Source organism: Microtus pennsylvanicus, chromosome 10 (genome assembly GCF_037038515.1).
Source record: "Microtus pennsylvanicus isolate mMicPen1 chromosome 10, mMicPen1.hap1, whole genome shotgun sequence".
In the NCBI taxonomy this organism is placed as follows: domain Eukaryota; kingdom Metazoa; phylum Chordata; class Mammalia; order Rodentia; family Cricetidae; genus Microtus; species Microtus pennsylvanicus.
Window position 1 is genome coordinate 54,578,760 of NC_134588.1, and position 15,453 is coordinate 54,594,212.

General features: G+C 39.6%; 1 pseudogene; it reads left to right on the forward strand.

Moving 5' to 3' along the window:
• LOC142858123 (phosphoglycerate mutase 1 pseudogene) overlaps positions 1 to 14,747 on the forward strand; it is a 49,437-nt pseudogene extending 34,690 nt beyond the window's left edge.
• Positions 14,748 to 15,453: the final 706 nt, after the last annotated feature.

Genomic DNA, 15,453 nt, shown 5'->3' on the forward strand with positions numbered 1-15,453 from the left:
ACCTTCAATACATTATTCTTGGCAGCAAACTTTGGCAAATGTAAATGCCGTGATGGTTGTACATTTATCATCAAAAGTTACATCCATATTCTAATGAGTTAGCCTAGCAAAGAGCAGATAGTGGGAAGAAAATGTCCAAGTCTGTGTTACCGACATCATAGCTTCGTTGGGGAAGTAAATCCCATGAAGCAATGACTTTGCTGACTTATCCACAAAATGGTTTTATAGTTTCACAGTTCACAGATTGTTTTCACCGGATACATGCAGGCTTCTAATGCTGAGTTTCACTTTCAAATGTCAAAGCCACTTTCAGGAAATAAGCACAGCTTGGTCTGTTACCTTTGGTTGTAAAAAAATAATCACACCTTCAGTTAGCAATGATGGATACAAAGGCATTCTATGGTCTCTGCACCAAGAACCAGTCATATCTACTGTCCTAGGAACTCTGGTTTAGAATTTATGACTCAGTATTTGCAAAGAATTTGATCAGGTGTCCATTCCTACCTTAGGTAGGAACTGTAGTCATTCCAATCTATAATAATACTTTAATTAATACTACTTTGTTAGTTCTCTGTCTACCTCTCTGCAAATGTTAATATCCATCTCCATCTCCACCAAAGGAATTTGGGACAGACATCAGATTTACATATGCAGATCTTTCCTGCAGCATATTGTGTAGATGCCACTTTTTCACTGAAGTGTGTTATTGTGACTCACTTTTCTACTCTCCTTCAGTACACAACACACAGACTGCAGTATCCAGGTGTTTTTTTCCCTTGCATTGTGCATCTAAGCTTGATAGGACTTTCTTCAGGATCCATCTCAAAAATCACGCTTTTGACAATCATCTTCCCATCTCACCTTTGCCCATCTCAGCCTTCTCTGCTTAACTGCCTGACAATAACATAACCATGTTGTTCTGGTTGGTTTTCTGTCAATGTGAAACAAGCTAGAACCACCGAAAAGGAGGAAACCAGTTGAGGACCCCCTACCCCCACCCCGCTGCAGATCTGGCTATAAGACATTTTCTTAATTACTGATTGATAAGGAGAGCCCAGCCCATTGTGGGTGGTGTCATCTCTGGGCTGATGATCCTGGGATCTATAAGAAAGCAAGCTGAGTGAGCTGTAGGAAGCAAGCCAGGAAGCAGCACCCCTTCATTGCCTCTACATGAGCTTCTGCCTCCAGGTTCCTGCCCTACTTGAGTACTTGTCTTGACTTCCTTTGATGAGGAACAGTGCTTTGGAAGTGTAAGCCACAAAAACCCCTTCCTCCCCAAGTTGCTTTGCTCATAGTGTTTCATTACAGCAACAGAAACCCTAATGAAGACAGGTGTTAGGATGTCCCAAGCCCCATGGACATCCAAAGACAACTTCCTCAGATAAGAGAGCGAAGGCAGCTATTTACCATACATTAACTCCAAACTTTGTATTTCTAGACCCCACTAAGTCATTTGGGATATCATGGATGTAAAAGCCCTTTGATCTTACAGCATCATCCTAGAAGACAAATGGCTGACCCACCGTATTTCACTACCCGATTTCTCAAGACAAATGAGTCACTAAAGAAAATTAGCTACAGTGTCCGGATGATGAAAACAGATTTTTTCAGTATTCTGCCTCTTTGAATACATATGACTTTTGTGTATTGAATACATATGACTTTTGTGTATTGTGTATTTGTTTCACAGCTTTAACATTAGAATTCACTGAAAACCTTTTCTTCAGAAGGTATTTGGTTTTGGGGTTATTTTTATTATGTTTCTTTGCAAGTGATAGGTTTTTTAAAGTGTTTTTATTTGTTTCAAGTCATAAGTCATTCTATTTAACTAATTAACCGTTTAATTTAAAGCAGGCCTTTCTCATACAATATATTCTGATTGTGGGTTCCCTTTCCCCAATGCTTCCCAGATCCTCCACACTTGTCCACCCACCCAAATCCACTGCGTGTACAAATCACTCAGAAGTCATTTTAAATTCATTGATGTTGCTTTCGGAAATTACATTTTTTTCTCTGTCTAAATTATTTGAAAAATGGTAAAAATGCATTTGAACTGTTTAATCATTTCCTCACATTCTATTTTAAACTTAACTAAGTACACATTTAAAAACCATTTTGTTCTTTTCATGTGATATTTAACTATGCTTCATGTTTCTTTGTAAAAATAATTACACCAAAACATTCTTTTTATTATTAATTAAAACTTTCCCATTTATTTTACATCCCAATTGCAGCTTCCCCTCACTCCTTCCCCTCACATCCCCCCTCCTCCTCCACCCCAGTCAATAAAACATGGGCTTGGCACATCAAATTGAGCCAGGACCAAGCTCCTTCCCTTGCATCAAAGCTAGGCGAGCCAATCCAGCATGGGGAACAGGTCCCCAAAAGCCAGTTTAAGAGCCAGGGACAGTCCTAATCCCACTGCTAGGATCCCCACAAGCAAACCAAGCTACACAACTCTTGCACACATGCAAAGGGCCTAAGTAGGTCCCATGCTGGCTCCTTAGCTGTCTGGAGCTCACTCAGGTCAGCTGTCTCTGTGGGTTTCCCTGCCATGACCTTGACCCACTGTCTCATAAAATCTTCTCTTCAGCAGAACTCCCAGAGCAGAGTTGGGTCTAGTGCTTGACTGTAGCTCTCTGAATCTGCTTCCAACTGGACGAAGGCTCTCTGATGACAATTAGCATAGTCACCAACTTGATTACAGGAGATGACCAGATCAGGCACCCTCTCCACTACTGACTGGAGTCTTAGCTGGGGTTATCCTGGTGGTTTCCTGGGAGTTTTCCTGGCACCAGGTTTCTCCTTAATCCTGAAATTCCCCTCCCCCAATCAAGACATCTCTTTCATTACTCTCCCCCTCCAACCCCAAACTCTCACACACTGGGGATTCCTCATGTCCCCCACCCCAGTTTACTTACAACTATTTCTCCTTCCCAGGGAAATCCAGGCACCCGTCTTTGGTCCCCCCTTGTTATTTAGCCTCTCTGGAGCTATGGATTGTAGCATAGTTACTCTTTATACCTAATATCCATGAGTACATTACCATGTTTGCCTTTCTGAGTTTTCACTTAGGATACTTTTTTTTCTAGTTCTATCCATTTGCCTGCAAATTTAATGATATCTTGCTTTCTACAGCTGAGTAATACTCCATTGTGTAAATGTACCACATTTTCTTTATCCATTTCTCGGTTGAGGGGTATCTAGGTTGTAACTAGGTTCTGGCTATAATGAATAATAATGCTATGAATATAGTTGAGCAAGTGTCCTTGTGATATGATTGAGTATCCTTTGGGTATACGTCCAAGATTGGTATAGCTGGGTCTTGAAGTTGATTGTTTCTCAATTTTCTGAGAAACCACCATACTGATTTCCAAAGTGACTGTACAAATTTGCAATCCTACGAGCATTAGAGGAATGTTCCTCTTACTCCAACATAAGCTGTCATCAATGGTTTTGATCTTAGCCAGGTGTAAGATGGTATCTCAGAGTCCAAAACATTTTTTCAAAGGGAAAGTAAAATCTCCAAAAGGAACACATGACTGCTTAAGTTTCGTTTCTCTTGTGAAGTATCTTTGAATAAACTGTCATAATTTAAGGTGCTATCTTGACACTGAACAAAAGAAGAGATTATATCCACTTTCTAAATCTCTTTCATTAATTTGATTTTTTAAACAATCAAAGAAACTGGATAGCTCATCTTGATTTCAATAACTGTTTTCAACAAATTTACTTCTAGAAAATCACCTGCCTTCAATTCAATCATTTGAATTATAACCCACATGCTACCGTTTCTACTTGGAAAGTTAGAAAGGTTTTCTCTCCTATCTCTATGGTCTCATTATTTATGGCATGAAAGGGCTTCATTGTCATTCGGTAAGCAAACTGAGTGTGTGACAATTTCATCAGAAAGTCTCACTGTTACCATCATGGAGGTTTGCAGGTCTCTTTTTCTGTGGAATGCTTCCTTTACATCAAGGCCTTTTCTCCACTAACTTGATAACACTGTGGAATGTCAATGGGAAAACTCAAAAGTCTTTGTTTTCCATATTTAAATGACTATGTTTATCTAAGAGCAAATAACATATGCATAGTTCAAACACTGCATCCCATAATATACAATAGTCTCAAGTCTAAGTTGACATGCTTCAGGCAGAGTTTGTTGGCATTGTGTGGCACGAGGGTACACTCTGGGTAGAGTGCACATACTATGTGTTTAGAACCAAGGCTGCAGTGAAGTTAAATGCAACACTAGCAAGTGATTCGTTATACACTTAATTCTAGGTTAATACGTGACACTTCAGTTATGGCCTATATGACATCACCACCTACAGTATAAAAACATACTTTAAGATAGCAATTAGCTTCATCTTCCCACTTCTTCCAACCTTTAAAGATTTTTCCCCATGGAATCTACTAGAGATTTCTTTAGCTACTATATACACTGTATAGCTTTCATTATATGTTCTTTAGCTACTATATACACTGTAATCTTTCATTATATGTTTCTACCTTTGTCATATAAAACTGTAATTAGAAGATGGATGGATCGAAGAAGAGACAGTAGGCAAAGAGCTAAACGCCATTCTGACTCTCTTCAATGCAAAGACAACCTTGAAGTACAGGAAGTCTGTATTTGTGTTTGTAAAGCTTATGCAGTCACGGGTGGAACAATAATCTTGGCTTAGGCCCATCTCCATGATTCTAGTACCCTTCCTTCTCTATATAGGGGCTACTCTCAGTGCTGTGTTCATTGCAATATAGTATCAATATATCACAACAGTATAGTAACTTTGAAAATGATCATTATTGGTGTCTTCTTGTGCTTTGGGAATCCCTTGTTCCTGGAATCATGGTGCATGCTAGCACTGGTGACCTTTTCTTCTACTATCGAGAAGCCAGGTAGCCTTGGAAGGGAATGATCAGCTCAGAGGCCTTGCCATACAAGATCTTACCAATGGACTAGAAAATGAGGCTCTGAGATTATGTCTATCAAAAATGGAAATTCAAGCCTTTAATCCCAACACTCGGGAGGCAGAGGCAGGTGGATCTCTGTGAGTTCGAGGCCAGCCTGGACTACAAGAGCAATGGAGAAACCCTGTCTCGAAAATCAAAATAATAATAATAATAATAATAAAATGGAAATTCAAACACCAATAGCAAGTGGAATAAAATTGTTACCAAAGTTAGTTCTTCAGTCAGTAAGTTTCCAGTTCCAAACATATATGATGTTCTTGTCTATCCCAAGGAATAATTCCTTTACCAACAATTTTATTTTCCTTTCCATATTCTGGGACCTGGTTGTATTATGCATGTGTCCATTACATTTTGCCATTCTCCAAAAACAGAGCCTGAGACATGGATTCATGCACTAATGATTTACTGGGAAGGTCAACTGGGAGTAGAGAAGTGAGTCAGGAGCAGGGGAGACAAGATTAACTGTAGAAAAAGTCTGGGAAATGGTCTGGGAAACATTCTTTAGAGAAGACTTATGGCATGTTAAGGAAGCAGCTGAAAAGTTTATGCACCAATTTCCTCCAGCTCTTGCGTCAGGGTTGTTGTGGGGCCTGTGAACAATCTGGTATTTCTGTCTGACACAAGCCTGGGCACAGCACCCTTTGATGTCCATGTAAAATGGAATGGGATATGTTCTAGTCTTCTTTGTAAACCTTTTCAGTGTTCATTGGATAACATCTCCTTGAATAGAAACTTGAAAGGCATGAACCACCTACAGCCTAGAGTCCATCTGCCAAACACTATCAATTATTGATGCTGCCAATCAGTATAAATTATTTTCCTAAGAGATTGCTGTGGGGCAATGGTCTTGTATCAATAAAATGCTGATTGGCTAGTAGCCAGGCAGGAAGTATAGGCAGGGTGACCAGGCAGGAAATAGAGGCAAGGGAACAAGAACAGGAGAATTCTGGAAAGAGGAAAGCTCAGTCTACAGTCATCACCCAGACACAAAGGAAGCAAAATGAGGCTGACTCGCTGATAAAATGTACCAAGCCACGTGGCTAACATAGACAAGAATTATGGGTTAAGATGTAAGATATAAGAGCTAATAAGAAGCCTGAGCTTATAGGCCAACCAGTTTATAATTAATGTAGGCCTCTGTGTTTCTTTGGGACTGAATGGTTACAGGACCAGGCAGGATAGAAACCTTGGTCAACAGAATGGTACTAATATGGACAACTGCATCTACATAAAACCTGAGAGAGTTTGTGAAGTAATTCTAGAAAAAGAACAGAGTTGAGCATGGTTTCTTGGTAGGAGCATTTTCTTGGGTGGGCTCTGTTTGCTAGAGGAAAGCTTGTCTTATTTAAGAACGATTTCCTGACTAAGCTTTAACTGCAAAAACCTTGCAGCTCTTTTAAGAGGCCCCAATAACAAACACTTAAATGGTGTTGATGAATAGCTGGTAGCATGCTTCTGGTGGTGGCAGGGACCTTAAAACTCCATAGAACTGTGGCAGTAAACATGGCTTGGGCTGGTACCTCTACCATGAGGCTAGACTCTCAGAAAGCTAAGGAATGGACTAGATCCAGCTGTCAAAGCATGATTTCAATCCTAGCCATATTGCTTAGCAAATTAAAAATTCATGTGGCCAGAAAAAGAGAGATACAGTAAAGACAGTTTCAGACGAAAAAGTCTCTAAACAATTTACAGTGTGTTTAAAAATATATGTAGGCTTGGGAGAGAAAAAAAAGGATAGAGTCCTTAAAATAAAAAAAAAATAAAGAGAGCAGTTGGGTGTGGTGGCACATACCTTTAATCCCAACACTTGGGAGGCAGAGTCAGGCAGATCTCTGTGAGTTCAAGGGCAGCCTGATCTACAGAATGAGTTCCAGGACAGCCAAAGATACACAGAGAAACCCTGACTCAAAAAACCAAAAATTAAAAAGAAAAAGAAAAGAAGTAGAGTTTAAAATAAAGCCATGTAAAGATGGAAAATACACAAAGAATCTGGAGATTGTATGTTATTGTGTTGTCTTTAAATTGTTTGATGACTGAGGAAGGAGCACAGCTGCTAAAAGACATTTGATTATAAATGCTGCCGGATTAATCCAACATGTGTATTTTGAAAATGCCTTGACTTCAAAATTTAAGTCAAAAGATATGTTACTCTGGAGAAGAGGTTTTACTTTTGTTTCCACAGGAAATGAGAGGCTATGGATTCATTCTGGACTATTAAAAATAAGGTTTGATTAAGGAAGACTTCCTGAAACATCTCTGACAGGAGCAGATGACCCGGATGTCTACATTCTATATCCAGAACAACCTCTCCTCTCTGTCTGCTGGCTGAGATGATCAAGCCTCACAGAATTTTCCAGTGAGTACTTGACCATAATCTTAAATTTTCTTTAGGTCCCCATAAGATTATCAGTGCCCCCAGTCAGCAGGAAGTAGCCTGGAAAACTATGCCCACATTCCCCCGAAATGGATTATGGATATTTATCTTAGTATAAAGTTACAAGTTGTTATGGATAATAGGAAAAAAGCTAAACAAAGGATATTCGATTCAGAGTTCTTGTTTTGAAAAAAAAGGGAGGGGGGAGTGCTGGCTGTGGGACAATGGTCTTATATTAATAAAACACTGATTGGCAAATAGCCAGGCAGAAAGTATAGGTGGGGTGACCAGGCAAAAAGCAGAGGCAAGACAATGAGAATAGAAGAATTCTGGGAAGAAGAAAACTCAGTCTACAATTGTCACCCAGACACAGAAGAAGCAAGATGAGAACGTCTCGCTGATGGCTAACATAGACACAAATTATGGGTTAAGATGTAAGATATAAGAGTTAATAAAAAGCCTGAGCTTATAGGCCAACCAGTTTATAATTAAAGTAGGCCTGTGTGTGTTTCTTTGGGACTGAATGACTGCAGGACTTGGTGGGACACAAACTTCTGTCAACAACAGATAAGATAAACATAATTTTTCTATGTATTTGGTCACACATTCCCATCTTGGAGGATGTTTGTCAAGCATTTGTTTGATTTGATCAACAGTGGTAGCTATAACAGAAGTTCTTGGTATGAATGAAAGAAATGAGATGACTTTGTACAACAGGGAACCAGGTTGGCTAATCTCTCTTCTCTCTTCTTTCCTCTTTCTCTCCTCTGTCTCTCTCCTCTCTTCTTTCCCTCTCCTTTCTCTCTCCTCTTTTTCTCTCTCCTCTCTTTCCCCTCTCTCCTCCTCTCCTCTCTCTCTCCTCTTTCTCTCTCTTTCTTCTCTCCCTTGCCTCTCTCTCCTCTCTGTCTCTCTTATTCATGGTTTTTAAGACAAAAAAGAAAGAAAGGCTAAAGTGTTCATTGTTAAGCCCTAGGATTGATACCTAAATACAGTAAAAATAAAAAAATAAGTTAACAAATATATAACTATGTTTAAAACCTAGAAATATATCATTTCTAAATAATGAGAGGGTGGGCCTGAAGAGACAACTGGGCAGTAAAACACTCACTGCTCTTGCAAAGGACTCACGTTCAATTCCCAGCATCCACTTCAGGTGGTTCACAGCTACTTGTAACTTCAGCTGCTGTGAATCTGATGCCTTCTTTGGCATATGTGAACACCTGCACTCATGTCCTCATATATACTCAAAGACATACACATAAACACGTAACTTCTTAAACAATTTTTTGAGATTATAATATCATTATATTACTTCCTCTTTCCTTTCTTCTGTCCAACTCCTTACATGTGCCCCTCCTGGCTTTCTTTCAAATTCATGGTCTCTTTCTATTTGAATATATAATAAATACAACAACTAGACATATCAATAAAGAGATTGAAATTCTTAATGAGGTGATAAAGCAACTTTATCTAAGAAACATCTATGTAACACTCCATTCAATAATAACAGGATTCATATTCTTCTCCAGTGTGCATTTTTCTGCTGCAGATTTTAATGTAGGTCATAAAGTTAACTCAATAAATTTGAAAAGTGAAATTATACAATGCATTCTCAGATCAAAATAAAATTAAATTATAAATTATCAACAAAGGAAAATTTGGAAATTCATAAATAAGTAAAACAATGTTAACAAACAATTCAAAGAAAAATAACCCAGCAACTTAAACTAGAAAAATCATGCTCCAACTAAATGTTATAAATGAAAATAGCATAATTTCCTACAAGTTTTCTATGAAAAAGGATAAAGGTTAACGCAAAAATAATTTCCATAAAAATAGAAAACAGTAGATGAAAGCAATGAAGTCAAAAGTTGGTTCCTTGAAAAGATAATAAAATTGGCACACCATTAGCTAGGGTGACAGAAAGATGATTTTAGTTATTATTATACTAACTAATAATTATCAAGGAGAGGACATTATTTGCTAGTCCTCCAAAAATAAAACAATAGTAAGAGAACACTCTGAAGAACGAATTAGATAACTCAAGCAAGATGGGAAAATTCCAAAAAGATACATGTGCTAAAACTGACTAGCTAATAAAATTTTAAATCCAAATATATTTATTACAAGTAAAAAACTAGATTAGTTATTTAGAAATTTTTCATAATGCAAAGCACAAAATATACAATGCCTCTGGCAAATTGTAAGAAGTAATATCAATTCTTTATGAGCTCTTCCAAAATATGATTTAAAAAAGCACTATAACATTTTCTATAAGGCCCAAATCACCCTGATGTTCAAGCCAGACAGTCATTATGAGAAAAAAATAAAGCAAACACCAGCATCTTTATAATAGTGGTAGAAAAATTTATAAAAAGTAGCAGCAAATCAGCAATATTTAAGAACTTTAAAAATACATACCAGGTGGTGGTGATCCCAGAAACTCAACCTCGGCTCAATGTAAAGAAAATAAAGTCAGCCAACGCAAATACACTTGACAGATCTATGGAGTCATGTGCTTGTGTGCCCCAGCACTGTGTCAGAAGGGGGTGCAGTCACCCACGGGCTTAGGTTTGCTCTTGGAGTGGAGAAAGGGTACTAAATCTACACCGTGGAGGTGGCTCTACAATTCTGTGACTATACTACACTGTTGAGTGGCATTTTCATAAGCTAGTCTTTTGATATGCAAATTACATCTTTTTATAAATATGATGAAAGATAATAAAGCATAAACCATTAACTTGACCATAGGTAATATTTACTGGAAAATAATGAACAGTTAAGGCATTTAAGTGGGATTCTGTACATTTTTATCACCACTCCTGACTTTAGTCTTTTGAATAAAGACTAAAGTGAAGTTCCAAAATCTTCAATTTATTAGCTATTCTCAAATCCTTGGAGTTTTAATTTAAATAAATTTATCAAATGTATACTGTATACATACATAATACTACATGAAATTGAATACATGTATATATATATGTATATATATATATATATGATACTTGGATAGATGAACACATAAAGCTCCATTGAAAACCTAGATTTAAAGCACATATATAATAATATCTACTCTTAATAATTATAATTTATGGGCAGTGATGATGTATACTTTTAATCCTAGCACTTGGAAGGCAGAGGTAGGTGGATCCCTGAGTTCAAGGCCAGTACAGTTTACAGAGTGAGTTCCAGGACAGCCAGGGCTACACAGAGAGACCCTGTCTCGAAAAACAAAACAGAAAGGACCCAAAAAATGCCTAAAATGCTGATAACTTATTTTATTACAAACTTCAAATCACATGACTTAACCCCATGAGCTTTCTACTTCATTAAATATTGTCATTTATGAATTACCTAAAATTAACATCAACTATTTAAAATATATTTTATATATAATTTTTATCTTTAGATTATCTGCATTAATACCAACTTCATGATATTAGATATCTTATTATCTGGATATAGAAAGAAAATGTAAACTTTGGAGCCTCTCAAAAGTCCTGGGAAATTGTTATTTCATTACAATTTCTGTACCTGGAATCATGTATATGTAGATAATAAATTGTGCCCATCAATAGGAAAGCTATGGTCAAAGTGGTAACTTTTTACTTTACTTGTGAGTAAATGGGGCTTATTTCTTCTGACCCTAAAGGTCTGATCTCCAAAATATATAAAGATCTCAAGAAACTAGACCGTAAAAGGCTAATCAACCCAATTATAAAATGGGGCACTGAGCTGAACAGAGAATTCTCAACAGAAGAAGTTCAAATGGCCAAAAGACACTTAAGGTCATGTTCAACTTCCTTAGTGATCAGGGAAATGCAAATCAAGACAACTTTAAGATACCATCTTACACCTGTCAGAATGGCTAAAATCAAAAACACCAATGATAGCCTTTGCTGGAGAGGTTGTGGAGAAAGGGGTACACTCATCCATTGCTGGTGGGAATGCAAACTTGTGCAACTACTTTGGAAAGCAGTGTGGTGGTTTCTCAGGAAATTCGGGATCAACTTACCCCTGGACCCAGCAATACCACTCTTGGGAATATACCCAAGAGAGGCCCTATCATACAACAAAAGTATATGCTCCACTATGTTCATAGCAGCATTGTTTGTAATAGCCAGAACCTGGAAACAACCTAGATGCCCTTCAGTGGAAGAATGGATGAAGAAAGTATAGAATATATACATATTTGAGTAATACTCAGCAGTAAAAAAACAAGGACTTCTTGAATTTTGCATGCAAATGGATGGAAATAGAAAACACTATCCTGAGTGAGGTAAGCCAGACCCTAACTCCAATGCTCTTTCAAATACCCTCAAGACCAAAAGCCACCCTTATGTAAGAATGGGCCTTCAAGAAAGCTAGGTGGAATCATACATCTAAAATAGTTTCATAGCTTCCTTGGTCACAGGAAGGAGAGCCCAAGGAGAGTATGGAGTTAGGAAAGCCATGCCAAGGCATTGAGGGGAAAGACCAGAGATCCAGCCACACATTCTGTAGACACATCTTGGCATAGAGATCAGAACTGGGATTTATCTGGGATATGCTACAAAGTCCTTGTGATCTTTGAATTATCCCACTGTGCAGTAAATTACTCAGCAACAAATCATAAGTTTAATTAATTTTCCACTTTCTCCCATGTTTTTTAAAATGCTAGTTAAACCCTTTTAGCCTCTGCTTCTTTGTGAACTCTCTAGACAGCCTTAGATCTGTGGCTCTAAACCTCTTCGTGTTGATTCCACTGCCAGATTGATGTTTTTATTGCCTTGTTTCATTTCTAATCAATCTTTAATTTTCAAAGGGCATTTCCTTACATGCTTGAACATTTTCTTTTCTTGCGTGTAGGAAGCGCTGGTAAATTTTCTAAACTTTCCTCTCTGCCTTTATCTTCGGTTCCATCAGTGACCACTTGACCTTTGATATTTTTCATGGGCTTCTGCTAAGGATGTTGACACTTCAGTGGGTCTAAGAATAATTGCTGGGCTATGTAGTGGATGAGATATTTTGCACTGCGGGACATGCTGATATATCAGCAACAGTTTTGAGAGGCATGAGATCATAACCTAACGAAGAACTGTCACACAGGATGACTTCCTTGGCAAGGTAACTGCCCTTTAGGGTCGTGTGAAGTTATGTTACTGACCTCACTACCTTTCTACGGAGTTGGACTGAAAGCAGCATGGAAAACTGTTTTTGCCAGGAGAAATGTAGCTGATCTGTCAGTTGGAAAGTTTCTAGCATCCTGACTTCAGTTATTTGCTCAGTTTGATTTAAGCCTCAGAGAAGTTGAATTTCTCTATCCTCTCTCTCTCTCTCTCTCTCTCTCTCTCTCTCTCTCTCTCTCTCTCTCTCTCTCTCTCCCTCTCCTTCTTTCTCTTTCTCCTCTCTCCTCTCTCCTCTCTCTCTCTCTCTCTCTCTCTCTCTCTCTCTCCCTCTCCTTCTTTCTCCTCTCTCTCTCTCTCTCTCTCTCTCTCTCTCTCTCTCTCTCTCTCTCTTCTCTCTCTCTCTCATGTGTTTGTGCATACTGCATTCATGATTCATGGGTGTGCACATGTGTGTTGCTGGTACGCACACAGAAGAGAACATCTGGTGTCCCACTCAATCATTCTCTTCCTTACACCCCCCAACACAGGATTTCTCGCTGAACCTGAAGCTTGCAATTGTAGCTAGGCTGGCTGACCAGCAAGCTCCCAGGATCTACTTGTTTTCTGCCCCAAATGCTGATAATACTGGCATGCACACCATGTTTGGCTACAATTGGGTTCTGGGGATTCTAACTAACGGTCTACTGCTTGCACAGGAAATGTGCTTGTTCACTGAGTCACCTTCACAGTCCCAAAGATGAATGTCATATTTGTTCAGCCATGATGGAATAGTATATTACCAAAATGAATTAATGTGATGCAAAACACCGCCACAACATTTGTGCACACAGGCAAGTTGCCTGGAGCCAAGGCAGAGTCCTACTGCTAAGTACTTTTGCTCAGAACCTTGAAAACATTTTATTTATTTATTTTTGTTTGTTTTTTTAATTTTTTATTGCACATCACTCCTTTATTATACTGATCTGGTAAGAGATTTAGTATGCCCAAAACAAGATCTGAACCCACATGGTAGGGTCAAACAGCTGGAACATGATTCAGACAGTGAAAACAAAATCCTGGACATGATTAAGGGGCACTTCCCCTCTACAAGACAAGGCAGAGGGATCCTAACACACAGTAAGAGACACTCCTGTCCCTTGAGGACAAGGAGCTTATCTCACTTGATATGAGGGATGGCTTATTTTCTGGTGACCACATAGGACTATTTCACCACTAGAAACCTCAGAGGGGCTTTTGTGTGCTGATAAATATATATGTACTTTTTTATTTTTGTAAAAGTAAATTTAACACATAGATTTGACAGGATTGATCCCATCCTTCCGGGGCCAGCAGCTCCTCTAGGGTCAGAGAGGAAGATAGTATCTTCTAAATCATCTTTTAAATGCAAGCTACTTTCACCTTCCACTGGAATGACTACAGCCCCCAGTTACCTAACTGCGGAAGAGTGCAGGACAGGCTCCAGGGACAAAACTTGGCTGCAGCATTTCACTGGTCAGACCACAGCATGGTTCCTCCTTGACATCCTCCTAAAGCAGACCCTTGTAAATAAGATTGCCATGGCCTCCTACAAGCTAGTCTTCATCCAGCACCTGAAACTCGAAGAACCGCTTTAGCCTGACCTAAGCCGGGCCGGCCACAAGGAGGCAAAGACAGGCGTTGCGAGATGCTGGCTATGAATTCGACTTCTGCTTCACCTCCGTGCAGAAGAGAGCAATCTGGACCCTCTGGACAGTCCTGGATGCCACTGACCAGATGTGGCTGCCAGTGGTCAGGATCTGGTGCCTCAATGTACAACACAATGGGGTTCTGACTGGTCTCAATAAAGCAGAAACTGCTGCTAAGCAGGGTGAGGCACAGGTAAAGATCTGGAGGCGATCTTACGATGTCCCACCACCGCCAATGGAGCCGGATCATCCCTCTACAGCAACATCAGTAACGATTGCAGGTACGCAGACCTTACTGAGGACCAGCTACCGTCCTGTGAGAGCCTGAAGGACACTATTGCCAGAGCACTGCCCTTCTGGAATGAAGAGATTGTGTCCCAGATCAAAGAGGGGAAAAGAGTCCTGATTGCGGCCATGGCAACAGCCTTCGGTGGATCGTCAAGCATCTGGAAGGTCTCTCAGAAGAGGCCATCATGGAGCTGAACCTGCCAACTGGCATTCCCATTGTCTATGAATTGGACAAGAACTTGAAGCCCGTTAAACCCATGCAGTTCCTGGGAGATTTAGAGAGGGTGCGGGAAAGCCACGGACGCTGTGGCCTCTCAGGGCAAGGCCAAGAAGTGAAGGCGAGCAGACAGACTTCTACGCCAAGATCCTCCTCCCTCCCTGTTTCTGCCTTCCCAGCACCCTTCCCAGCACCCGTCACTGACTCCATGTTTAGGATCTTAAGTTTAAGTTGTAGCTGCAGATGGGGACCCGTGGCTCCCAGTTTTATTTTAGTATTTTATCCCCTGCACCCACTCCCTTCATAGAATCTAGCCAGAGTAACACCTCTAGGGTGCAGGTTCTTGGTCCACATCCAGGGAAGGCTCCTCTTCCCAGGAGAGTTGAGAGGCAGTAAAAACATTTTAAATCGTCTCAAAATCTATACCAAAACTGTTCTTTTCCTTGACCCTTGGGTGTGAGCATCAAGCTCAGTATCACAAGTTCAAGGCTTGGGACTTGACTTTTGTGTCTAGAAAGTTTTTCTGAAATTAAGGCTAGTTTACATTGCTAGGTAGAGTAGGGGCACTCAGCTACATGTAAAAACTCATAGGATCTTTCTTCCCAGTTGGAAGGAGTTTAACACAGTCACAGTTCTGAAGCTGGAACATGGTGTGCTCTGGTTCTTAGGTGTCATTCTCTTCCTGCCTAGCAGGCTTTATCTAACTGTGAGCCCTTCGGTTCCCTCTCACTTCTCCCTCCAGGCTGAGTCCAGTCCCTAGTTGGTTCACTGATAGGCAGATTACCATTCCTCTTCTAGCTGTGCTGATATCTGTGCACTAAGACT